The sequence below is a fragment of the Lepidochelys kempii genome, chromosome 8 (assembly GCF_965140285.1).
Source record: "Lepidochelys kempii isolate rLepKem1 chromosome 8, rLepKem1.hap1, whole genome shotgun sequence".
NCBI lineage: Eukaryota > Metazoa > Chordata > Testudines > Cheloniidae > Lepidochelys > Lepidochelys kempii.
This window is the reverse complement of record NC_136387.1, coordinates 49,865,992-49,891,071: the sequence shown is the minus strand read 5'-3', so window position 1 is coordinate 49,891,071 and position 25,080 is coordinate 49,865,992. Positions and strand designations below refer to the sequence as shown.

Here is a 25,080-nt window from a genome sequence, read left to right as displayed (position 1 = left end):
CTCCTCCCCCGCCTGCACCCTGAGCTTCCCCCCTCCCGGCACGCAGCCCCTGGCTCCCCCCCTCCCAGCACCCTGAGCTTCCCCCCTCCCGGCACGCAGCCCCTGGCTCCCCCCCTCCCAGCACCCTGAGCTCCCCCCTCCCGGCACGCAGCCCCTGGCTCCCCCCCTCCCAGCACCCTGAGCTCCCCCCTCCCGGCACGCAGCCCCTGGCTCCCCCCCGCCCAGCACCCTGAGCTCCCCCCTCCCGGCACGCAGCCCCTGGCTCCCCCCCTCCCAGCACCCTGAGTTCCCCCCTCCCGGCACGCAGCCCCTGGCTCCTCCCCTGCCTGCACCCTGAGCTTCCCCCCTCCCGGCACGCAGCCCCTGGCTCCCCCCCCCCCAGCACCCTGAGCTTCCCCCCTCCCGGCACGCAGCCCCTGGCTCCCCCCCTCCCAGCACCCTGAGCTCCCCCCTCCCGGCACGCAGCCCCTGGCTCCCCCCCGCCCAGCACCCTGAGCTCCCCCTCCCGGCACGCAGCCCCTGGCTCCTCTCCGCCCAGCACCCTGAGCTCCCCCCTCCCGGCACGCAGCCCCTGGCTCCCCCCCCTCCCGGCACCCTGAGCTCCCCCCTCCCGGCACGCAGCCCCTGGCTCCCCCCCCTCCCGGCACCCTGAGCTCCCCCCTCCCGGCACGCAGCCCCTGGCTCCCCCCCCTCCCGGCACCCTGAGCTCCCCCCTCCCGGCACGCAGCCCCTGGCTCCCCCCCCTCCCGGCACCCTGAGCTCCCCCCTCCCGGCACGCAGCCCCTGGCTCCCCCCCCTCCCGGCACCCTGAGCTCCCCCCTCCCGGCACGCAGCCCCTGGCTCCCCCCCCTCCCGGCACCCTGAGCTCCCCCCTCCCGGCACGCAGCCCCTGGCTCCCCCCCCTCCCGGCACCCTGAGCTCCCCCCTCCCGGCACGCAGCCCCTGGCTCCCCCCCCTCCCGGCACCCTGAGCTCCCCCCTCCCGGCACGCAGCCCCTGGCTCCCCCCCCTCCCGGCACCCTGAGCTCCCCCCTCCCGGCACGCAGCCCCTGGCTCCCCCCCCTCCCGGCACCCTGAGCTCCCCCCTCCCGGCACGCAGCCCCTGGCTCCCCCCCCTCCCGGCACCCTGAGCTCCCCCCTCCCGGCACGCAACACCTGGCTCCCCCCCTCCCGGCACCCTGAGCTCCCCCCTCCCGGCATGCAGCCCCTAGCTCCCCCCATCCCGGCACCCTGAGCTACTCCTGCGCCTGCACACAGCCCCTAGCTCCCCCTCTCCCTGCACCGTGAGCTACACCCCTGCCCACACACGGACCTTAGCTGCCCCTCTCCCTGCACCCTGAGCTGTTTTCAAACTTTTTGAGCTGAGCCCCTCACCTTTGAGTTATAATTTTTGGTTGCACCCCCCACCCTACAACCCAGACAGGCGTGTGGCCTGCTCAGGTGAGTCGGGGGTGGAGGTGACACTCTCTCCCTGGACCTTGCTGTGCAGAGCTGGCTCAAGCCCCACTGGCCCCTGCCCACCCCAAATAGAAGTCAAAATACACCTATGCCCAACCCCACCCCCACCCCACCCACACATCCCCCAAGCCCTTCCCCCCCACCCCTGGGCCCTGGAGTTTTTATAGCGTGGGGGGGGGGGGCTCAGAAAGAAAAAGTTTGAGAACCCCTGCTCTAGAAGGCATGGCTTTTTAGGCAGGGGGTTTGTTAAGCCTGTTGCACCCCAAATCAGGGAGCCCTAAATGCTTTAGGACTAGATCTCGCAGCTGCTTCATAACCCAGAAGGCCCACTGGTGTCAGTGGGGCTGCAGAATGCCTCCCGGAACCCCCCCAGCGTTGCACATTGCTTTACCCCATGGTGGGCTGCAACGCACTCCCCCACTTACAGCTGGCCATGCGCCATTGGCCAGTGCATAACAGGGACAAAGCCATGGCTTTCAGTGCCTCTGAGTCCCTCCCCAATTAGCCGGGGGCCAGCTGCCACCTGGGAACAGGGAGTCACTCTACTGTCCCAAGCCCTGGAGCTGCTGTGCCACTTGGCTCGTACCCAGGCCATTTGAAGACCGAGAAGGCTCCTTTACGCTCTCACTCCCAGCCCTGCTGGGCATACGTACCAGAACCAGAGAGAATCCAGCTCTTGTGTAGCATGGCAAATGGTGATTCTCGGAACCTCAAGTAGGCCCCCAATGACATTACAGTGTAATGGCCAAATCCTGAAGGTTCAGGGCCTGATCCTCTGAGACATAGGACAAAGCTATAGGACAGTGGTTTAGTTACAGGAGAGGCAGGGAGGAGAATGAGGCAGGAAGGAAGTGGCTTCGAAGTGCCTGTGGCCAACAAGAACTGAGAGCTCCTTCCAAGCCTAGGAGATGGCATCAGAAAGCAGAGAATAAGAGGCAAAAGATGGGTGCACTAGGGAGAGAAGGCACAGGAGCTTATAAGAGCAGAGATGTAAGTGAGGACAAGGCTATGCCAGGGCTTGAGGGTGAGAAGGAACCGAAATGGGATGTAGTAAAAGGCACAGAAGCCTGTGAAGGGACCTGAGTAAGGCTTGATATGTGATCGCAGCTGGGGGGAGAAGACAGTGGCTTTGGCAGCAGCATGGTCCATTGACTGGCCGGGGAGAGGCCTGGCGAGAAGACAGCAGTATCCATGGCAAGAGAGGCCCAAAGTGGGAACAAGACCTTTGTGGAATTTACAGAGACCCCCGACACCATGGTGGAAGTGAGAACAAGACTGACTTCATTTCTGGTTTACACAGGCTTATACTTCCCTGCTCAATGTCCCGTAGTGGCTCTGTCTTTTCACAACTAACCCCACATCCCCCTTTCTGAAGAGGAAGGGTGATAAACCTTTATCCAACCTTTTCATAAAAACCAGCAAGGTATAACAAAATAAAATTGCAATGCAAACAAAAATAAACAGCCCTAGGAAAGATGGGGTAGACTGACCAAACCTACAGCCTTGTGTCAGGGATTTATTCTGCCCTTTTATGACATTTGGCTAGTAGTCCTGTGACTTTCTTGGATTCTCAAGATCTTAAGTAATCCTCTAGGAATGTCTTTCTCTAGCAGGATACGTCCTTGCAGGGATTGGATCTGGAAGACATGCTGGCAGTTCTACATGGGCAGGCAGGGCGTTGTTCATAGGTTCCGTCTCAGTGTAGGGATCAGAGTGTATTGGTTCCTGGGGTCACTCAACAAAATGACACAAGTTCTGATGGATGGATCCTGCTAGCACACTAACAAAGCAGGATCAAGGGTTTCTGGCACGTCCCTGCACTGACCCCTTTTATTGAGAGTCTTTCTCAAATGTAACGTAATCTCCTGGACTCAGTACTCTCAAGGATTGAACTCCATGGCACTGTCAAAGTCCCTCTTCTGGTAAGTTTTAAATTGATCTTCCTTCTTCTGTAGTCTCAGGAAGTCAGGCCAACAAGTGTTAAATTGGGAAGGGATGGCTGAGCTCATGAACCACAGCTTCCTTCCCATCCCCAGCTCTGCAAGGGTGAAGCTGTTTGCTTGAGGTGTCAACCAGTGTGCTAAAAGAGCGAGATGAGGCTCTGAGCATTTAGAAAGGAGTTGTTTTAGAGTCTTTACTGGGTATTTTGCTTCCCTGTTACTTTGGGGGAACAGGGAGCTGGATGTGATGTGATTGAAACTGTAGGTCTCTGAAACCTCTTAAAATGTCTCAGTAGTAAACTGGGGACCATTGTCAGACACTGCTTGCTTGGGGATCCCCAAACAGGTAACAATGGGTTTTATCTTCTCCACAACTGCACCTGATGTGGTGTTGAGCAACTTGGCAATGTCAAGACATACATTACCAAAAGGCAGGTTGGATTGTGCAGATGGAAAAGGTCAGCCTGTCTGGGAGAGGGTAGTAACGGTTCCAATGATTTGGTTCTCATGCAAATGCAAATATCACCTTTCCCGACTCTCTGTTGTGGTTGTTTGCTCAGCCTAAGCTACCGAACAGACTGTTTAGCTCTCTCCCTGCATATTGTAATTCCTTGGTGTCCCTCATGCAGTCTGTCAAGGATTTCCTATAACCAGTCTGGACTCCTTTAACAGCAGGCCATGGTGTGAGTGAATGCACCCCTGGATTCACACTCTGCACAGGTTGTAATAATCTTTATACAAAATGTGGCTTGTGATGTATTGTTTGCAACATTCTATGTAAAGTTATAAACATACGCTGAAACTAGGTCTGAAATGTGTTTTCCAGACAAGTCTGGGTAAACCAGCTTCTCAAAGGAAAAGGACAAGCTGATGCCTCTAGCCAGGTGTCAAAAAAGCAGATGGGCCATCCCCTGCCAAGTGGCCAGGAACTGGGCAGGAACAAACGAATCTGCATCTTAGCAAACAACAGCATGGAACCTCTTGCACCCCAGACTCCTGATCTCTACCCTCACAGCAGGAATTAACTTTCTGTAGGGGTAACCCTAAGGAAAATTAGGGGCAAAACATCCCAAGTTCTCTCTTTCTGTCCATCTTGCTCTCACTTAAGAAGTCTAGTTTGTTAAGGTTTAGCCCTAGGAAGCGCTTTATCTTTATTTCCTTGTAACCACTTCTAACATCAGCGCCTTGTACTTGTACTCACTTAACACCTATCTCCTTGTAGTTACATCAACTTGTTTTATTTTTTAATGAGAACTAATCCAGTATTGTGAAGAGTGTGGGCAATGGAGCATACTGTTAAGGTAGCATACTGTTGCATATTGATCTCCTTAGAGAGGCAACAACCTCATATATCTGGACTGTTCAGGAGGGGGCAGAAAACAGGTTTCTGGGGCAAAATTCGGGACTGGGAGTGTGCTGGGATCACCCTGCAAACAGTTACCAAAGTTGCTGGGAGCCAGAGTGTGGCTGGTGTTTGCTGACAGGCTGCTGGGGTCAGAGCTGCTGGCCCAGGGTTGTGGCCATACCCAGACACGCAGGGTGCTACTTGCATGCTGGCAGGCTGTTTGTGAGTAACCCAGGTGTGAGCTGCAGCAGTTATTTGCAAAGCTCCCAGGTAGCAGGGCAGGGATGACACATCTACCCACTGGTCTGGATTGAATCCCGGAATGTCATATTTGATTTTTGGTAAGATCCCCCACCCAGCATCGCTGCATGGAGGTTTCTGACTTTGTCTGCGTTGTCCAACCCTCTCTGCAATGGGTCATAGAATCATAGAATATTCAGGTTGGAAGGGACCTCAGGAGGTCATCTAGTCCAACCCCTGCTCAAAATGGGTCATGACTTGGCTCAGCATGTCATCTGCCTCTTGCATCTTTTTCAGTTCTTGTAGGCATTTTTCCTTGATTGGTAAAGTAATAAATACTGCATCTACAAAACCTTCAGTGAGCAGCTCCTATTATTAACTCTCTTGCTGTGATGTGTCTGGGATTGGGGCCCTGGAGAGCATATTAGCTATGGTGAGGTTCTTCCCCAGCATAAGGGTAATTGAGAACTGAACCTGCATGAGTCTCATTAGAAAATGTTGTATCCAAGATGGTAACTGATCTAGTTTTTTTGAACCTAGCAAAGCAACTAGTGGTTTATGATCAGTTTCCACATGAAATTTTATGCCCACGAGAAAGTCTCTGAACAGTTCACAAGCCCATATAGCGGCTAGGGCTGCTTCTTCTATTTGTGTGTAGTGCTGCTCTGTACTGGTGAGTGCTTGTGAGGCATATGTTACTGGGCACTACAGAGAAGGAGACTGTTCCTGAAGTAGAACTGCCCCTTTCCCACAGGATGAGGCATCAACTGAAATTAAAGTGGCTTTATTTGGGTTATACAGGGCCAAACGATGGGGGACTGCTGAGGTCTTGTTTTGTTTCTCTGAATGCCTGGCTCTGTTTAGTTCCCCCAATATCACAAATTTTGTGGGCTCAGGAGGTCTCACAGTGGCTATGTCTTCTCTCCTAGGGAGGTAGGAATTTCACCAGGTGAGTTACCATACCCATGAGTCAACATGCCTCACTGACACTCTGAGGCTCCTTCATGTGGGTAATTGCTTGCACTCTCTCTGGATCTGGTTTGACCCCTGTTCCATCACTAATCTGGCCTAGAAACTTAATTTTGTCTTTTGAGACTTCACACCTGTCACTGAGTGTTATGGCTGACTTCTCAAGTTGCTTCAGGACTGCAAAGAGATCTTGGTCATGTTGGGTTTGAGTTGATCTGTAGATAGCGATGTCATCCATTTGGCAGAGACCCCTTCCAAGAATTGTGACATTTTCCTCAGGAAGTGTTCAGGAACAGGTGATATGCCAAATGGTAATCAATTGAAACAAAATCTTCCAAATGGTGTTATGAAGGTGGTTAGCCATGCTGATTCTGCAGCAAGAAGTATCTGCCAGAATCCAGAGTGAAAATCCAGTTTTGATAAGGGTGTTGCTTCACTAAGTTGTCAGAGGGTGCATTCTGCGCAAGGGAATACATGCTGCTCTCTACAGCCATTCTCACTGTGGTTGGTAAGATCTACACAGATTCAAACCTTGTCGCTTGGTTTTGGGACCACTACCATGCCCGCACACCATTCTGTTGGGAAGTGTGGTCTGGAAATGACACCATCGGCTCCATGTAGCTGAGCTCTGCTTTTCACCCTGGGCAGTAAAGGGACAGAGACTCATATAGGTGTCAGCGGAGCAAATGATTTGTATTTGGTATTCTCCCTCTAGTTTCCATGGGCCAAGGAACAATTTCAGGAACCCCGTCTTCATCTTAGGTTCTACGTGCATGGTGACTGGTTCTATCCTTATTACTAGGCCTATGGCTGTGCTTGTTGGGTAGCCCAGTAGAGCAGTTAAGCCATCTTCAGTGTAGATCTCCTGGGACGTAGTCTTCTCTCCTGGTTTCACAGCGGTCAGAAATTTTCCTTTCTCATCTAATGGGGACTGTCCTGGGCCTTTTAATATCTTTTTTGGCTCTTGAGGTTTTGGTGCATTCATCCTCCTATAAGGTGATTCTGGAACCACTGTTACAGCAGCACCTGTGTCTATTTTAAAGTCTATTTCAGACTTCTCCTAGATGATTGTGGTGATCCGTGGTGGTTCGTTGTGTTTTTCTTCTGTCTCCAAGGTATGCAGTCTCAGTATTACTTAGGTCTTCTTCAACTACGGCATTTAGACCAGTAAGCTGCTGCATCATATTCTCTTTTTAGACATGTTGTGCATGTGGTGTCTCTTGCTGGACAAACCCATGTGCTGTGTGGTGATCTGTCACACTATAGGCATGCTTTCACGCCCCTGTTGTATTTCTTTTTCTTTGCAGTGCTCTGTCTGGATCCCTTTGTCTTTGCACTGGTCTTGGGGGGAGTATTGTTTCTAGGTATCTTGAGTTATTTTCCTCCCCAGATCTATGGCTTCTATACTGGACCCTCCCTTTCCTTATTCTTGAGGAAAGTCTGTTGCTCCTTTACCAAATGACTTTGGAGGACTATGTTCTTGGCTTTCTCTAGAGTGAGGTTAGGATTATTTTGGAGTCTGTCAAATAGCTGGCTGTCCCTCTCTGATAAATTCTTCGCTCATGTCCCCATATCTGGATTAGGATGTACTGGGCCATTATGAATCAGTCAGTGACTCCTCTTTCTCCTGCTTTTGCGGGTGGAGGCCTGCTCTCTCAAAAATCCTGTTGCAGCATGGCATGAAATACTTGTCCAGTTCTTCTTTAACTGTATTCAATTGTTTAATCTGAGTGGCTGTGAGGCTTCTGGAAAGGAAAATGTCCTCTGCTATAGGTCCCATTGGATAGAGCAAGGTATTAATTTGTTTATCCTCTGATTACTGACCTCAACCAGAAGCCAGACAAAATCTCTGGAAGCTGCTTACCTAGAGTGACCATCCTTCAGGGTGCTTGTTAGGGAACCAAACGGGTGTTATTGTGGGGCTCGGCTTAGCTTCATTATTTCATATTCTCTTATCACTCCCTGTTACAGCTCTGGGCTCTCTGTGTTTTTCGGCTCTTCTCTGCTTGTTTTGCTCTAGCTCTGTGCAGCTTTCCTGGCTGGGCTGGAGAATTGCTTTTTGATGGTGTCAGGGTTCCCTCCCCACTCTGAACTCTAGGGTACAGATGTGGGGACCCGCATGAAAGACCCCCTAAGCTTATTTCTACCAGCTTAGGTTAAAAACTTCCCCAAGGCAAAAATCCTTCCTTGTCCTTGGATGAGTACTGCTGCCACCACCAAATGAGTTAGACAAAGATTCAGGAAAAGGACCACTTGGAGTTCCTGTTTCCTAGCCCCTTCACCCCCTTTCCTGGGGCGGGCTTGAGAATAATCTACCAACCAGATAGGTAAACAAGGTGAGCACAGACCAGACCCTTGGGTTTTTAGGACACTAAAACACAATCAGATTCTTAAAAAACAGAACTTTATTATAAAGAAAAAAAAGTAAAAGAAACACCTCTGTAAAATCAGGATGGAAGGTCATTTTACAGGGTAATAAGACTTAAAACACAGAGGATTCCCCCCTAGGCAAAACTTCAAGTTACAAAAAACAGGGATAAACCTCCCTCTTAGCACAGGGAAAATTCACAAGCTAAAACAAAAGATAATCTAATGCATTCCTTGCTATTCCTTACTATTTCTGTAATATTAGATGTATCATTTCAGTAGGAGCTGGATTACTTGCTTGGTCTCTCTCTTTGTCTGGAGAGAACACACACAGAGCACAAAAACAAAGCCTTCACCCGCCCCGATTTGAAAGTATCTTCTTTCCCCATTGGTCTTTCTGGTCAGGTGCCAACTAGGTTAATTGAACTGATTAACCCCTTACAGGTAAGGGGATTCTGTACCTCTGGCCAAGAGGGATTTTATATTACTGCATACATAAAGGTTGTTCCTTTCCCTTTATATTTATGACAGATGGATTCGGTCACAGAGACCCTCTTGGGACTGTCACCTGATGTGCTGAAATTACCCCTGAGCCCGTTTTCCCTGGTGGCTTGGGACTCCAGAACCCTGCCTTGTTGAGCCAGACACACTAGCCTGCTGCAACACAGACCCAGGTCTGAACCACGCCCCCAAAGCTGCAGACTTTAACTGAAAACCATTCAGCAGGTTACCTATCTCCAGCACCCGGACACCCAACTCCCAATGGGATTCAAACCCCAAATAAATCCGTTTTACTCTGTGTAAAGCTTGTACACGGTAAACCAGGGATGGGCAAACTTTTTGGCCCAAGGGCCACATTGGCGTTGCAAAACTGTATGGAGGGCCAGGTAGGGAAGGCTGTGCCTCCCTGAACAGCCTGGCACCGACCCCCTATCCGACCCCTCCCACTTCCCGCCCCCTGACTGCTCCCCTCAGAACTCCTGACCCATCCAACCCCACTGCTCCTTGTGCCCTAACCACCCCCTCCTGGGACCCCCCCACCTCTCACTGCCCCCCAGGACCCCACCCCCTATCCAACCCCTCCCGTCCCCTGACTGCCCCGACCCCTATCCACATCCCTACACCCTGACAGGCCCTCTGGGACCCCACGCCTATCCAACCCCCCCCACCGTTCCCCGTCCCCTGACCCCTATCCACACCCCTGCCCTCTGACAGGCCCCCCCCGGTACCCCACACCTATCCAACTCTCCATTCCCTGACCCCCTATCCACATCCCCACCCCCTGACAGGCCCCCCAAGACTCCCACGCTTATCCAACCCCTCCTGTTCCCTGTCCCCTGACCGCCACTCCCAAACCTCTGACCCATCCAACCACCTCCTGCTCCACGTCCCTTTACTGTCCCCCAGAACCCCCTGCACCTTATCCAACCCCCTGGCCTTGGCCCCCTTACCATGCCACTCAGAGCAGCATGTCTGGCCGCCACGCTGCCCGGCAGGAGCTTGCAGCCCCACCGCCTAGAGTGCTGCCCACGCGGCAGCATGGCTGCGGGGCCAGGGGGAGGATGACAGCAGGGGAGGGACTGGGGGCTAGCCTCCCCGGCCGGGAGCTCAAGGGCCGGGCAGGACGGGCCCATGGGCCAAATGTGGCCTGGGGGCCACAGTTTGCCCACCTCTGGGGTAAACTCATAAATTCTTCACCCTTTATAACACTGATATAGAGCTATTCACAGCTGTTTGCTCCCCCAGGCATTAATCACTTACTCTGGGTTAATTAATAAACAAAAGTGATTTTATTAAGTATAAAAAGTAGGATTTAAGTGGTTTCAAGTAATAACAGACAGAACAAAGTAAGTTACTATGCAAAATAAAACAAAACACACAAGTCTAAGCCTAATACATTAAAAAACTGAATACAAGTAAATCTCACCCTCAGAGATGTTCCAATAAGCTTCCTTCACGGACTAGACTCCTTCCTAGCCTGGCCCCATCCTTTCACCTGGTACAGTCCTTGTTAGTTCCAGCTCAGGTGGCAACTAGGGGATTCTTCATGACTGGCAGTCCCCTTTGTTCTGTTCCATCCCCTTTTATAGCTTTGGCGCAAGGCGGGAATCTTTTGTCTCTCTGGGTCCCCACCCCTCCTTCTAAATGGAAAAGCACCAGATTTAAGATGGATTCCAGTACCAGGTGACATGGTCACATGTCCTGTGAGACCCCAGCCTCCATTCTTCCCGGCCTGACTCACAAGAACACAGGAAGGCTTGCAAGTAAGCAGAGCCATTTACAACCAATTGTCCTAGTCAATGGGAGCCATCAAGATTCTAAACCACCATTAATAGCCCACACTTTGCATAATTACAGTAGGACTTCAGAGTTATACTTCATATTTCTAGTTTTAGATACAGGAATGATACATACATACAAATAGGATGAACACACTCAGTAGATTATAAGCTTTGTAATGATACCTTACAAGAGACCTTTTGCATGAAGCATATTCCAGTTACATCATATTCACACTCATTAGCATATTTCCATAAAACATATGAAGTGCAACGTCACATGCTTGTCTGTTTTTCTTTCTCCCTCCCTCCCTTTTGCATGGATTCTGTGTGATCTTTTGGGTCTTTATTCTAGCCTGTTCTGACACAATGTGGACTTTACAGAAACTCAGGACACCATGGTGGAAGTGAACACAAGACTGCCTGTATTTCCTGTTTACACAGGCTGTGTGCCCCTAACAGCTCTATCTTTTCACAACTAACACTGCAAGCTTTAGAAATGGGAAGGGCAGATTTCGCTGATATCACAGAGGAAGAATGGCCAGGATTCAGTGAGGGCCCGGGCATGGAGCAGAAAGATATTTCAAGACGGGTATTGAAATAACACCGGAGTTGAAAGCCTGGTAGCGTGGTAGAGCTGACAATGGTGGCAGAGACAGGAGAAGAAAGGGGAGGGTTAGGTGTAAGAGGAGAAGCTCTGTTTGAGAAAGACTGAGTTTGTGATGGTGGTGGGACATCTGCAGGAAATGTCTAAGGGCTTGTCTATGCTACAAAATTAAGTTGACCTACAGCCACCGCAGTAATTAAATCTTCTGTTGTGTCCACACTATGCTGCTTCTGTTGGTGGTGCACATCCACACCAGGAGCACTTGCACCAACTTAAGCGGGGCTCCAGGTGTCATCCCAGGGTAGGAGGAGTTATGAGGTCACTGTAGCGGGCAAGTTAAATCAGCGGGAGGAACACTGTAGTATAGAGTTAGGTCAACATGAGCTGCCTTACATTGACGTTATTCTGTAGTACAAACCAGGCCTGAGAAAAAGCTGGAGATGTACAATGACACAGGTTGGGGGAGAAAGGCAGGTCTGGCAATCATCCACAGAGAGGTGGTAGGTAGATGAGTAAGCTGCGAGTACACACAGAGACAAAAAGGAACTAAGGACAGAACCTTGAGGGATGTCAACTGCTCTGAGATGGGGGAAGATGAGGATAAATTGCTAGTCATGATTCCGAAATGGATTTAGATGTTCTGTGTGCAGCCAGGTGAAACAGATTCAGTATTTTATAGTTCATCAAACTAATGGCTCATCTAACCTTTACCACCAAATACTTCAGGAGTCCCAAATGTACATGCTAAATGCCACGGTGGGCAGGCCTCTTTTTTACAGTGTTTCACTTAGGGTGGGGGAAAGACTATGCACAAAGAAGCCTATTTTCCCATCATTTTTGTGGGCCTCCGTTGTGTTCCAAAAGAGGGCTTTCTCTCTGGCAGCCGGCTGTTCTTCCTGCCCGATCCTGCAGCGAAGTCATAAATTCTGACTGAGAACCATGCATTCACAACATTATGGTCTGTTGCCACACAGCTGATTTTGATATCCTGCATTATGACTGGACCTTTAACTGAATAGGAGCAGCAGATAGGTTGTGATCTAGGGAGCAAAGAGCTGGAAGAATAAGCAAATATGGCAACGGAGGTAGCCAGCCTGCTGGAATGCGTGGTGAAGCATGCTTCCTTTGAATCTCCTGATCTCTAGGGAGGTGAGGTCATCAATATGGGATGAGGAGGAGGAAGAGAAAAGAAGACTTAAGGGAAAGGGAGAGAAGACGATGTGAGACTCCTTTTCATAGCTAGAGCTCAGAGAATCACCATTTCAATTCAAATACAATTTTGATACCTGACTGTGTTGGGCGTGCATGCTGAGAGCATTCAAGCGCTTGCACTTTGCTCATGCAAATACCCAGCACAAGTGACTTTTAAGCTTGAATAGTCACCCAAAGCAACATGTGAATGTCAGCCCATCAGGGAACGGACGCCATACCGAAGAGATGGCTCCTGGAAGATGCTCTGCCTGACTCTCCCAAACTTCCTCATCCTGTGACAGTTTGACATCCACAAGGATGACGTCTCTAACACACTGTCCCAGAGCCCTTTCTGCCTTGCAATGCTCACAGGCAATCTCGGTGAACATCCTGGACCTGTTCTTTGGGTTGGAAGTAAATAGAGGGAAAATAAATGCTGACTGAGGCATTTTGTTTGAGTGGTGTGATGGTTCACGTTTGTTTTCATTTATCCAAATCCCCTTTCCCTAACCAGCGTGGCCTAGTGGAATTTACGAGATGTGAGGGTCTATTCCTGATGCTGCCGCTAGGTGACCTTGGACAAGTCACTTCCTGTACGTCAGTTTTCTTATCTGTAAAATGGGGATGATGAAACTGACCTCCTTTGTAAAGGGTTTTGAGATCTACTGATCTCTAACCAGAGCTGTTTCATTGTTTGTATCCATTTGAGTTCTTGGTCATGTGGTCTCATGTGCTGGATTTTATAGTGATGTAGGGTTCTGTGTGCGCTTTCATATTAATCAAGATTTTTTATTTATTTTTTTGGTGCTGAATTTACAAGACGAGGCAGTGTTTAGAATTGGTGCTCTGTAGGAATTAATTCAGTTTTAATCAGTTGACTGTAATGATGTGATAAAAATTATCTTTCTGAATGGAGGTTAACCAGCACTTGAATGCCCCTTTCACACCATATTATTTTGAGAGGGGGATTTTTATAGAAATACTGTTAGAGACGTTATTTAATCATGTATTTGTTTTCACTGTGTACACAGTTTTCAATGGGCTTCTCAGAATTTAATGCAGAAGCGTTGTATTTATTTATTACTATTTATGGTGAAGTTAGTACCGCTGAAAGACACCAGACTGATAGGCCTGGAGGCTGCGGTAATCTTTTCATACCATCTGGGTTCAGTCACAAGGAGCAGGACTAACCGCCCAGTGTAATTTAAAAGGGAGGCACTGTTGGTCACCCCAGTTGCCTCTCTTCTCCCTCTTCTCAGTAGTCTCAGGGTGCTACAGCACATTGGTGAGTTGATGAGGCATGCGTGGGTTCAATTCTACAGTCACATGGGGCCAGATTCTCAGGTGTAAACTGGCATTGCTCCATTGATTTCAAGCCGAGGAACATCAGCTGAGGAACTGTCCCTTAAACCAGTCTCTGCCACTGGGAGGTGTGTTTGCAACACATGTAGACATACCACTATCTATACCCACACCCATATCTATCAAAAGCAAAGCTAGCTCAAGTAACAATAGCCGTGAAGCCATAGCAGCATGGGCGGCAGCAGCTTGGGTATGTACCCAGGATCCTGGGTGTGCAGCCTTCCATGCAGCCACGGCTACATGTTACTCAGGCTAGCTTTGTAGATCAAAGCTAGCTAATGTATGTCTACACATGCTACAGTCACACCTCCTGATTGCAGCGTAGGCTGACCTTGGGACAAAGTTGTTTGGAGTTCCCCTTGGTCGTAAGATACCTGCATCTGCCCTAGTTATAAATTTGAAGCAACAATTACCACTGCAAATGCCAAATTTTTTCAGTGACTGGGGAGGGGAAGTGGTGAGGCAGGTGGGCTATCCAGAGTTCATTTTCAGGTGGACAGTTGCAAATAGGTTTGGTGTCCAGGATCAGGTTGGGTTGTTCGTTGGGGAATTGTGGGCAGGTTTGGCAGTTCGATTAAGTTGCATGCGGGTTCACCAGCTGGAAGGAGATTCAGGTAAGTCATTAACATTCACATGTGCTGCATGCAAATAGACTGTGAAGGTGGACACCATCTGTCAGTCAGAGCTAATTTTTTGCTTAAATAAATAAATGTACAATATGGAGGATACCAATGGTTTCCCCCATAAATTTAGCCTTTATTATGTGCAACCAGTTACCATTGCAAATTAGAGACACGGCTGAACCCAACATCTTCATCTGAATCATCCCCTAATCTCCGGATCCAGATCTGAATTTTGAATTGACCTCTATTTCTATAAGGGACTGACACCAGATCCAAACCTCCCAGAATATGGAGATGTCAGAAATCCAAATCTGAATCCAAATTCTGTGGTTCAGGCCCATCAAGATGGGGCCATTCCAAAAGGGGGAGATGGGCTTACGCACTATGGTGTCAAATGCCAAAAGGGACTAAATTCTCATTCAGGAATGAAATATGAAATCCACTCATCAGCTGCAGCAAACAGTCATGGGGATCACATGATGCATTTGTTGCTTCTTTCATACACAGAAACCGCCACCCAGCAAAAAAATCTTTCCCCCAACAATTTCTGTCCAATTGCCAATGCTTCCTTGGTGCCTTTGGGGAAGGATTCTTCCCCAAGGACAAGTAAAATTTCTTTTCCATTATAGTATTGGTGATTTGTATTCTGGTAGTGCCTTATGGCCCCCAGTAAGGATTAAGGCCCCCCCTGTGCTAGGCGCTTTGCAAACAGAGAAGAAGACTGTCCCTGCCCCAGAAAGCATACAGTGTAAAAGACTAGACAGACAGATATGGAACAGCAGCAAAAAGGCAATTCAACTAAAATGTGATGTGAAACCTTCTGTCCAGAATGGAAAGGAAAAATCATCCACTGCCCAAATTTTGGACAGGGCTTTAGGGCCAGAGCCTCGAAGGTGCCTAAATCCCATTGGAATCCATGGGAGTTAGGTGCCTAAATACCTTTGAGGCTCTAAGCCTTAGTTCCTATCTAGGAGGCGAAGGGGCAATCCTGAGGACCCAGATATTGGGATGGGTTGTTGCCATCTTTTAAAATGATTGAAAAATTCCTCTTTTCTTACGAGATGCTTGATTTTACTTTACTGAAATGATGCATGCCAGAGCCCCGATCCTGCAAACATGCCCCTTTTATTTCACTCCCATCAGTAATCCTACTCACTTCAATACAGCAACTCATAATGATTATGAATTGCATTACAACAGCCTCTAGAAACCCCAACCAACCTCAGAGCCCCATTGTGCTAGGTGCCCGGCAAACCACAGCGAGAGACAGTCCCTGCTCTAAAGAGTTTAACCCCAGATTTTTAAAGGTATCACTTATCACTCTCCCTCTGTACAGGACACAAGAAGTTATGCATATTTAGAGCACTCCAGACAATGCATCTTTCATTGTCAGCCAGATCCAGAGCCTGCAGCCTCCCCAGTCCTAGGGAAACAGCAGCACGTCCACAGACTTTGTTCATTTTTGGGTTATGTCTCATTTTAGTGAGCAAAGCATATGTCTTAAGATGCTAAATTACCCCCTCGATTAGTGTGTAACTAATGTAATTAAGCTACATTTAAGAGCTCTCCAAGGTGTGCCCTTTTCAATGTAGCGTTTCACATTTTGTTCTTGCTTAACCATTATGCACCAGAGGCCTTTTAATGTGTCCAAATCAGAGGGTGTAAAACAAAGTTTCCATTGCATTCTACTGAAACCCCTTTTGTCAGGAGCTCATGATGGGGCTGGCAGGATTTTTACTGAGGGGCTATCCCCACTGGGCAACAGAGAAACAGAAGGCTAGAATAATGTCCTGCTCTAACAATGTCCCCCGAGCAGTGATCTAGGCAGCGAGCAGCGGTGTTCTGCTGCAGAAAAGGCAGCGGAATGTACCTGGCGGACCAGCAAGTTTCAACAAGTTAGTGCAGGCAGATTATGGAGCTGTTCTACTGAGCTCATGGAGCCCATTTAAACTCCCAGACAGAAGGTAATGAATTATTTACAGTCTGCAATCATCTCTGTAGAATGGAAATTGCCCACTCATAGGGGACACTGACCAGATCTATTCAAAGGCTGCCAAACATCCAGATTAGATCCCTGTCGTCTGCAGAGAAGGATGGGCATGTAGCCAAATCCTCCCTTTTTACAGCGTGATCGTTTATATTGATTCTCTATTATTTATTTGTATTATGGTAATTCATAGAGGCCACAATGAAAAGATGGTCCCTGCCCCCAAAGAGCTTGCTAAGTATCCAACCACAGGTACAACAAGCAGATGGGAAGAGCGCAAGGTATGACTGAGATTGTTATAACAAGCAGTATGACTATATGACTCCAGACCTTTCCATGCCAAAGGATCCCAAGGCACTTTACACTGACAGATTTTCAAAGGGCCTCAGCATGAGCTACGGGGACATGCTCAGCACCTCAATACCCTTGAACTCCAGGGGGAACTGCAGGTGCTCCATACCAACCAGGAGGCACTCAGCACTTCTCAGGATCATGGCCAGAATTTGAGTCCGCAAATTTACACACTCCAAGATTAAATGTGTGCGTACACATGGGAGCTGCTGGTCTGGGACACCAGCTCCCTTCATGTGCAATGCTGCCTAGCAGGGACGTGTGAGATGGAACCCGCTGCAGACTGAACTGGAAAGAGACTGCTCTCACAAGTTCTCCAGAAGAGTCCTCCCCTGGAATCTGCTTCCCTCCTTGGTCCAGCAGGGCCTGGATTGCTTAGCTTTTTTGGCCGTACTGCAGTGCCCTGCTAGGCATCTGGGGCAGAGGGCTGAATGACGGGTAAGGAAATGGGACCAATGTGATGACTGTGATTAGAGTGGTAGGTAACTATAAATACTCCACTGCTGGGGGAAGAGTTTATTATATGGTGTTTAGAATTAAATGTCAGTTTAAACGTGGTAAACGTGCTGAAAGCAGAGGACAGGCACTTGAAAGACTCCAAAGCAAATCAAATGATATTTCGGCACATGATAGCCCCACATCAGGAAAGCAGCCCTACTCAGGCCAGCACTTAAGCACATGCTTAACTTTAAGCACTAGCATAAGTTGCATTGAAGTCAGGGAAACTTAACCATGTGCTTAACTTTAAGTGCTGTCCTGAACTGTGGGCTAGCATGAGAATTTTTGCACACACAGAGTGATTGCATGGACACATTTGGAGGTCACTCTAGAAAACTTGTCCTTCACTCCACCAGAGGTTCAACGCAGGAATTAATGGATAACCAATGTACTGGGTGGTAGTTTACAGTCCGTGGTATAGAAAGTGGACAAACTAGATGACCAGAATGGTCTCTTCTGGCCTTAAAGAATCTATAACTCTAAGAGTACAGACGGTGGTTTCAGATTCCAGATCTGGATCAGAATGTTCCAGCCTTCATCAGTGACTGAAGTCGGGCTGGAAAAATCTCAAACTGTGGGAGGCTTCCCACAGCACTTTGGGTAAAATTTTCAAATATGCCTGAAGTGAGTTAGGACCAGACATGCCTAACCCACAAAAAAAACCCACAGAAATTGGGCTTGTTTTTAGCTTAATTGACTTGTGAGTTGCTTGTTGGCTAGTTTATGGCTTGTTGCTTGTTGTAGATTGTTGCTTCTTTTTTTTTTTAGTGGGAAGAGAGTCGGGCCCACAGCAGGCCCACCACAGTCCCAGACTGCATGCCGGGGGGAATCTAGTCACATAGAGTGTTGGGATTCTTAGGGATTGGCTTGTTTTGGCCTTGTTTTGAAATGGGATTAGCTTGATTTTTGGCTTATTGTGAAAATTGAGGTGCTTATTTACCATGTGAAAGTTGGCAACTGTGGTTAGGAACCTAAACTTCTAAAGAGGCTCCTTGAAGTCAAAGTCCCATTGCCTTGCAATGAGACACTTAGGCTCCTAACTCAATTTTGAAAATGGGACTTAGGCACTTTTGAATATTTTACCTTTTGGATCAGTCCCTTTGCATGGTTTCAAAATATAAATCCAAATTTTACAGCTCAGACCCACCTATAACACTGTTTACATCACAGTTCTGAAATGCAGCCACCTCTGAAGCAGAGCCCAAAACTATTTTAGCGGTTCACTAGAACAGTTCTAGAGGAACAAGACCTCTATCTGAAACCACATAGAGAATAATACAAGGGAGGGAGACCACCTCTGCGAGACAGCCAGTTCCCATCAGTCCCCCTGTGTGATTGTTTCAGACAGATTTGGATGTGTTTTATTTTTAAAGCCCATTCTAGGCATCAGTACAGAAAGCCAGACATTAAAATTAATTAACTTTTTAATGGATTGCCAAATGAGCGCATGAAGGAAATGTGACTGATGTGTAATGTATTTAGAACTCAGTAAAGCCTTGCACAAGCTTCCTTGAATAATTCATTCCTAGGGCCTGCAGATGAGCCCTCTCCCATGGACTGTAAACTGGCTGGACCACCACAGATTCAGGGTAATGATGAACAGCAAAGCAGCAGACGGTGAGGGCTGGCCTGCGGGGTGCCACTGCAGGGATGGCTGGCAGGCCCCATTTCATTTCACACTGTCATTAATGAGAGGGCAGGAAGGCGGTGAACAGGGCCTGTTTGAAGTGCTGTACAGCTAATGCTATATTGGGAGGGGTTGCAAAAACGGGTGAGGATAGAGAAATAATAGAATGGGGCTAGAAATATAAAGAGGAAATAATGCAGCAAGATTCCATCTGTAAAATAGAAGCTTAATACTGGAAATACAGGGGGAAATAATCCAAGGGCAAGGCTGTGATCCTGCTACTCACTTAGGAAGTGGCTGCTCACATGAGTAGTCCCACTGAAGTCAGTGGCAGTGCTCAATGACAATCTAGGCCCAATATTCATTAAGAGGCAGATATATGCAGCAAGACTGAGTCAATAAAGCACAGCTCTGAGCAGGGGGTGCTGAGGAACCGCGCCCACTCAGGGGCACTCTAGGGAGTACAGGTGCTGGCCAAGCCCCCCTAGAGGCAACCCCTCCTCATCCTCCTTTTTGGGGAGCATCCATGGGGCTTGCCTCAAAGGTTCTTCCACCCTACACCCACACAAGGAATGTCATAATCTAGACCTTGGAAAGTAGTAATGTGGCAGCTACTTGTGGATGATAGTGGGTAGCAAATTGGATTTCACTGTGAGATGGTGTCTAAACTCATGCCTTTCGGAGCGTCATATTAGGGATGGCTTGTCATCAGAGTCTAGGTCCAAATCCTTCCGCATTGGTGGGGAAGATCAATTCAGATCTCCAGATTCAAACCAATTCCCTCTGCTTTTGAGTCAGATCCAAACTCAGAAGTCACCTCTTTACTGATTCAGGGTGCAATGTGGTGAAATTATAAGATGCTTGGATGAGATTTCCCTCCTCCTCCCACTCTGTGAGCTGTAATCTCACCAGGACACTTCTTGAGCTAACCGAATCTGGCTCCAAACATTCACCCACTCCCAGACCCACGCAGAGGCACCACACCACAGAGCAGGGAGATGGCCTCTCTTCTGGATCTCACACCAGTGACAGCACACTTCTAGACCCAGTTCTCCCCTGACCCGAGCTCTGCTCAGCACAGGGAAGGAAGTTATGGCTTGCTCTAACCTACACCACCAGTATAAGGGCACAGAGGGACCCTACAACACTAGAGAACCAGTTTAGCAGAGTGGACCTCTGCCACACACCTACGTCGTCGTCGTCGTCTTCCCTAGGTACACCCATTATGCAGGGGGTCAGCGGAGCAGCTGACCCAGGAGATGGTTGTGCCTGCTTTACATCAGTGGGGCACACACTTCCACCAGGGAATTCACCATTGGCCATTTATGGCCAGAATCTACCCCTTTGCATCTCTTTAAAGGTGGAAGCAAGGCTCGGGAAATCTGGGTTCTATCACTAAATCACTGTGTGAACTTGAGGAAGTCATCTGCTCACTCTGTGCCTCAGTTTCCCCACCTGCCACATAAGGATAACAGTATTTACGTACGTCATAGGGGTGTTGTACAGCTTAATTCATTAAAGTTTCTGAAAGCTGTAGGTGGCCAATTGCAAAGTAATTACATTACAGTATTAGAATGTAACACGGTGTTTCTAATTTCCATGACTCCATAGGAACCCGATCAGAATAATCAGAATTATTTCACTTTTGCTGGGGGCAATGCACTGCAGCATAGACTATCTGGGATGCAGCATGAATATTCTGTGAGCAAGAGATGGTTCTGTCTTTGCTGAGTGGCAATGATGCAGCAAAGCGGAAAGTTGGGGGGGAAGATTCCATTCCTTCTGGCCTTCCAGCCCTTCCCTAGGGCAGTGGTTCTCAACTAGGGATACACATAACCCTGGGGGATACATTGACTCATATAGATATTTGCCTCGTTTTACAACAGGCTACATAAAAAGCACTAGTGAAGTCAGTACAAACTAAAATTTCATACAGACAATGACTTGTTTATACTGCTCTATATGCTATACACTGAAATTTAAGTATGGTATTTATATTCCAATTGATTTATTTTATAATTGTATGGTAAAAATGAGAAAGTCAGCAAATTTTCAGTAATACTATCCTGTGACACTTTTGTATTTTTATGTCTGATTTTGTAAGCAAGTAGTTTTTAAGTGAGGTGAAACTTAGGGGTACGCAAGACAAATCAGACTCCTGAAAGGGGTACAGTTGTCTGGAAACATTGAGAGCCACTGTACTAGTCTTATTTTAAGACCAAGGGGTGTTGACTAACACAATGAAAAATCAAAACACTATTTTGATACTGTTATCCCCACTGGAGTCCTGTAATAGCTGGTACCTGATTACTACCCTCCAAACTGAAGACTTTTACAGCCTCCTGTTTGACGATGAAATGTCATGTGATGGTACATCACTGCCGAGGACAATGCACTGACCTCCACCAGATGGATGGGAGCTTAAAGAGTTAACAGGGCAGGCAGGGAGGGAGACAAGCCAAGATGTGCCATTCACCTGCTACAAGTGGGGAACAGGCTTGAAATGTGCATGTCACTGAAAGCTGGACATCTGCACAAGTGCAAGCCTCTGCCGCAAGGTGAAAAGGTAACACCCTCGTACCTTTCTCTCTACAGGTGGTTACAGCATTTTACCTTGATAAACGGGCTGCTTCCATTTGAGAACTGGATCCAGGAGAGGGTGCTGAGGAAGGAAAAACCAAACCACCTACTCCAGCAGGTACTGCACCTTCTTACTTTGTGCTTTCCCCTCCCACCCAAATCTCCAACTTCTGGGTGGGGTTCATTGTCCCTTAGTGCTTTGCAATGGGTGTTCTGCAGATAGTCCGAGCAGAACTCAGCTTCATGCCTGCCTACCACAGCCGTAATGAAATGGCCCCAAATGGTACTTTATTTATTGGATGCCTCACAAGCTGGGGCTCTGGACTGATGGGGTCTGTAGCAGCTAGTACTAACCTTGTTTTTAATAATGTATTTCAGGAAGCTAGTGATTATGTGGCTGGTAATAAAAGTGTATTACTGTGCTCAGAGATGCCAGGGGTTTGTTCTGTATTCCCGCAATACCTGAGCTCAGATGGGCCAGCACAAATCATTTTTTGAATTATTTACTAACCTAACCAAAAACTTCGTGTTTCAAAGCCCATAATAAACCATCTCTACATCCCTTTAGCATCTGCCATAACTCTTTCTGATGTCAAAGGAAAACTCATGTTTCTTTTTCTTTCCAAAGATTTCCAGATATTCTTGTTTTTCCTTCATACAGAGCATAAAGCTCCAGACAGTGCAAAAGTCTTCTAAGAATGAGTTATTTATGCTGATATTTTATTCCTCTCAGCATTTCCCCCCTTCTGTCTGCTTTCCAAAGAATCTTTCCTCATGTTTATGAAAGAATAAAGTGTCTGGGCCCGGCACCCAACAGGTGTAAAACGCCACCACTCCATTGAAGTCAGTGGAAGAGCTCCTTAGTTGGTGTAAATTGCTACAGCTCCAGTGACTTCCATTCCAAGGCACACCACCGGAGTATCTGGCCCTCTGGGTTTTTGGAAAGACACGTGGTCTAAAGGCTTCTCGTTGGACAGTCTGGGTAAAAAACATTCCTTGAAAAATCTATAAAAATAATCCTTTTTTACATTTGTGAGCCAATTATTTTGACATTTTTCATGAAAATGTATTAGCGTCTTTCAAAAAAACAGCTTTAATGAACAGCGAATGAAAAAGGTCATAATCACGGCCAGACTTGCACCAGCTGCAGTAATAAATCTGTTAAGGTTTTTGGGCAGCTGTCAAACTAATAAGCACAGGTACAAATTAGCCAGAAGAGTTTCTAATGTGAAGGAATCAATACAGCAAACACAACATCAGCATCATAAAGCAGCCATAGAGGTCATAGGTATTTTGTTACATAATCTCTGTTCTATATGGGCATACTCCATGTTCTGATGCTACAATGACATCACACAACTTCATTCTGTTGGGGAAAATGCTGCCAAGCTGCTGATGGCGAAGCAGATGGTAAATGCGCTTACTATTGCTGATCTGCTTGTCTAGCGCCATTAAAAAAACCAAGCTGTGCCTGCATACTGTACACACGGCTAGTCTGTGCAAAAACCCATGTATTGCTCCTACTCCGTTCCTTCCCTTATTTGTTGGTTTCATCTACCTGAGATTGTAAGGTCCTTGGAGCAGGGACTCTGTTTTATTATCTATAAGTACAGCCCCTAGCATAATGGGCCCTCAGTCTGGTTGGCACTTCTAGGTGCTACTGTTATACAAATAATAAATAAGTGGTAAGAAATCACCAGAGCCCAGACCAGTGGCAGAGCCAGGTTTTGCAAGCAGGGGAGCAATGCGTCATTCATGGTGGCTGCAGCAGCATCTCCTGTCCCATGGGGCAGGCCCCAGCTCCCCATCCCGGGCATTGCAATCTGGCACATGGGGTTGCAGCACCATTCCTGTTTGGCTCGTCATGGCCGAGGGGCGGCCAGGCCAAATATGAATGAGTGGCGTTTCGACATGATGCATGGGGTCACAGCACCACACAAAGCCATGTGCCATGTCACAACACCCAGAGCAGGGAGCCAGGCTCAGCCCTGCGGGACGGGCACTACTACTGGGTAAGTGGAGGGCAGGTTCACTCTCCAGCCCCATGTGAAAAGGTGCCACACATACACCTGAAGGCCCCCCTCCTTAGTGCCACTATTGGCCCATGCCATCAAAAGCAAGAGCCCCCACGCCTTCACTCTGAAGTACATGTGGAAGGTGAAGAGGAGGCCAGAGTTTCCTCTCTGATCACATGTACAGTAGACAAGCCTTTCTCCATGTTTGTTGATGACATTAGACTAGGACGTAGGAGGTCTGGGTTTGATTCCCAGCTCTTCCACAGTGTGACGCTCTTGGGCAAGCCCATGCCTTGTGCTTCAGTTCCCCATCTGTGAAATGGGGATCATAGCACTTCCTGTGGCTAGCTTGTCAGATCTTTGGTGCAGGGACTGTGCCTCTGTGTGTACAGAACTTGCCATAGCAGGACTCTGATTTCAGTTGGGGCCCTTGGGTGCTACTCTATGACAAAGAAAATAATACCATGAAACAGATAGCTAGATTTAACTGCGCTTTCTTTTTGTTTGCTTTAAACAAAACTGGGTTTACGAACGCTCCCTAAAGAACCCCACTGGAGTTCTGGCCACTGAAATTACAGTGCGGATCTGTTTATTTTCCTTACACACATTGCTGCGCTGGATTGCATTATTCTCTTTTTTCCCAAATCCGGCTCATGTGTTTGTAGCTCCTAGGACCCAGCTTCCCAGACAGACAGAGGCAAGCATCTGAGTTTCTTCTGTTGGTGGGAAGGGATTGACCTGCTGGGATTGACTTCATGCACAAATGTATTTGCACAGGCAAGTATGCCTGAGTCACTACTGTCTGTCACAGCGGAGTCAGGGGTTAAGCAGATAGCAACATTCTGTGCATGTGCATTAGCAACTCTCATGTTAAAAGCAGTGAAATGGTCCATTTTCCCGTGATGGAACTTTGCAAGTTCATGTGTCACCAGTGAAATAAGACAACCCTGGCAAAGGGCTGATTTTCTTCCAGTATGTCACCAAGGACAGTTTCGGTTCTGTAAGATGCCCACTCTGAAAACAGGGCAGGTACAAAGATTCCCACCGAAATGACACAGCTGAACCAGTATCTATCATCAGCTCAGTGGAGTGTGGCTGTCCACCGGGGAGGTTCAAATGTCAGCATAGCAAAGCGGTGTGTGAACCAGCTGAGGTGAATGGCAATTATCTATAAGCAGGATAGTAACACTGGTCATAGCAAATTCACATGCCTGGTTTTGGGAGTGAGAACTGTGACATGCTTTTTAGCAAAATGCCCTGCTATGTTGACGACACTGGACATAGAGAGCATAGCTTCACAATGGAAGCAGGACACTGTGGATGTAATGATGTCAATGCAGGATGTTGAAATACTCAGCATTTACAAAATGTGTGGATTTAATCCAGTTTACTGCCATAGTGTCTGCCATTCCTATGCCAGGCTAGAGATTATGGCGGGGCATTTAGCTACTTTAGGCTCCTTTGAAATTCCCGACCATCCTGTCAATGAATTGTTTGCACATTGTCTGTACTCCGTGTCGGTCTCCTATAGCTTTGGCTAACAATCAGTCCAGCTTGCTGTGAAATGAATCCTGGTCCAGCTAGTAATCAGTCCCATGGGCATGGTACAGCTGGGAATCAAACGCAGTCCTCCTACGTCCTA

The 25,080-nt window shown here is 48.1% G+C and overlaps 1 protein-coding gene across 5 annotated transcripts in view; it reads left to right on the top strand.

Annotated features, from left to right (window-relative positions):
* The window catches only part of TNR (tenascin R), a 291,672-nt gene that overhangs the window by 130,006 nt on the left and 136,586 nt on the right, over positions 1 to 25,080 (top strand). For all 5 annotated transcript variants that reach the window (XM_073356467.2, XM_073356466.2, XM_073356465.2 and 2 more), the window contains exon 2: positions 21,439 to 21,541. The gene's annotated coding sequence lies outside the window, so the exon portion shown is untranslated. The remainder of the gene's footprint in view (positions 1 to 21,438; positions 21,542 to 25,080) is intronic.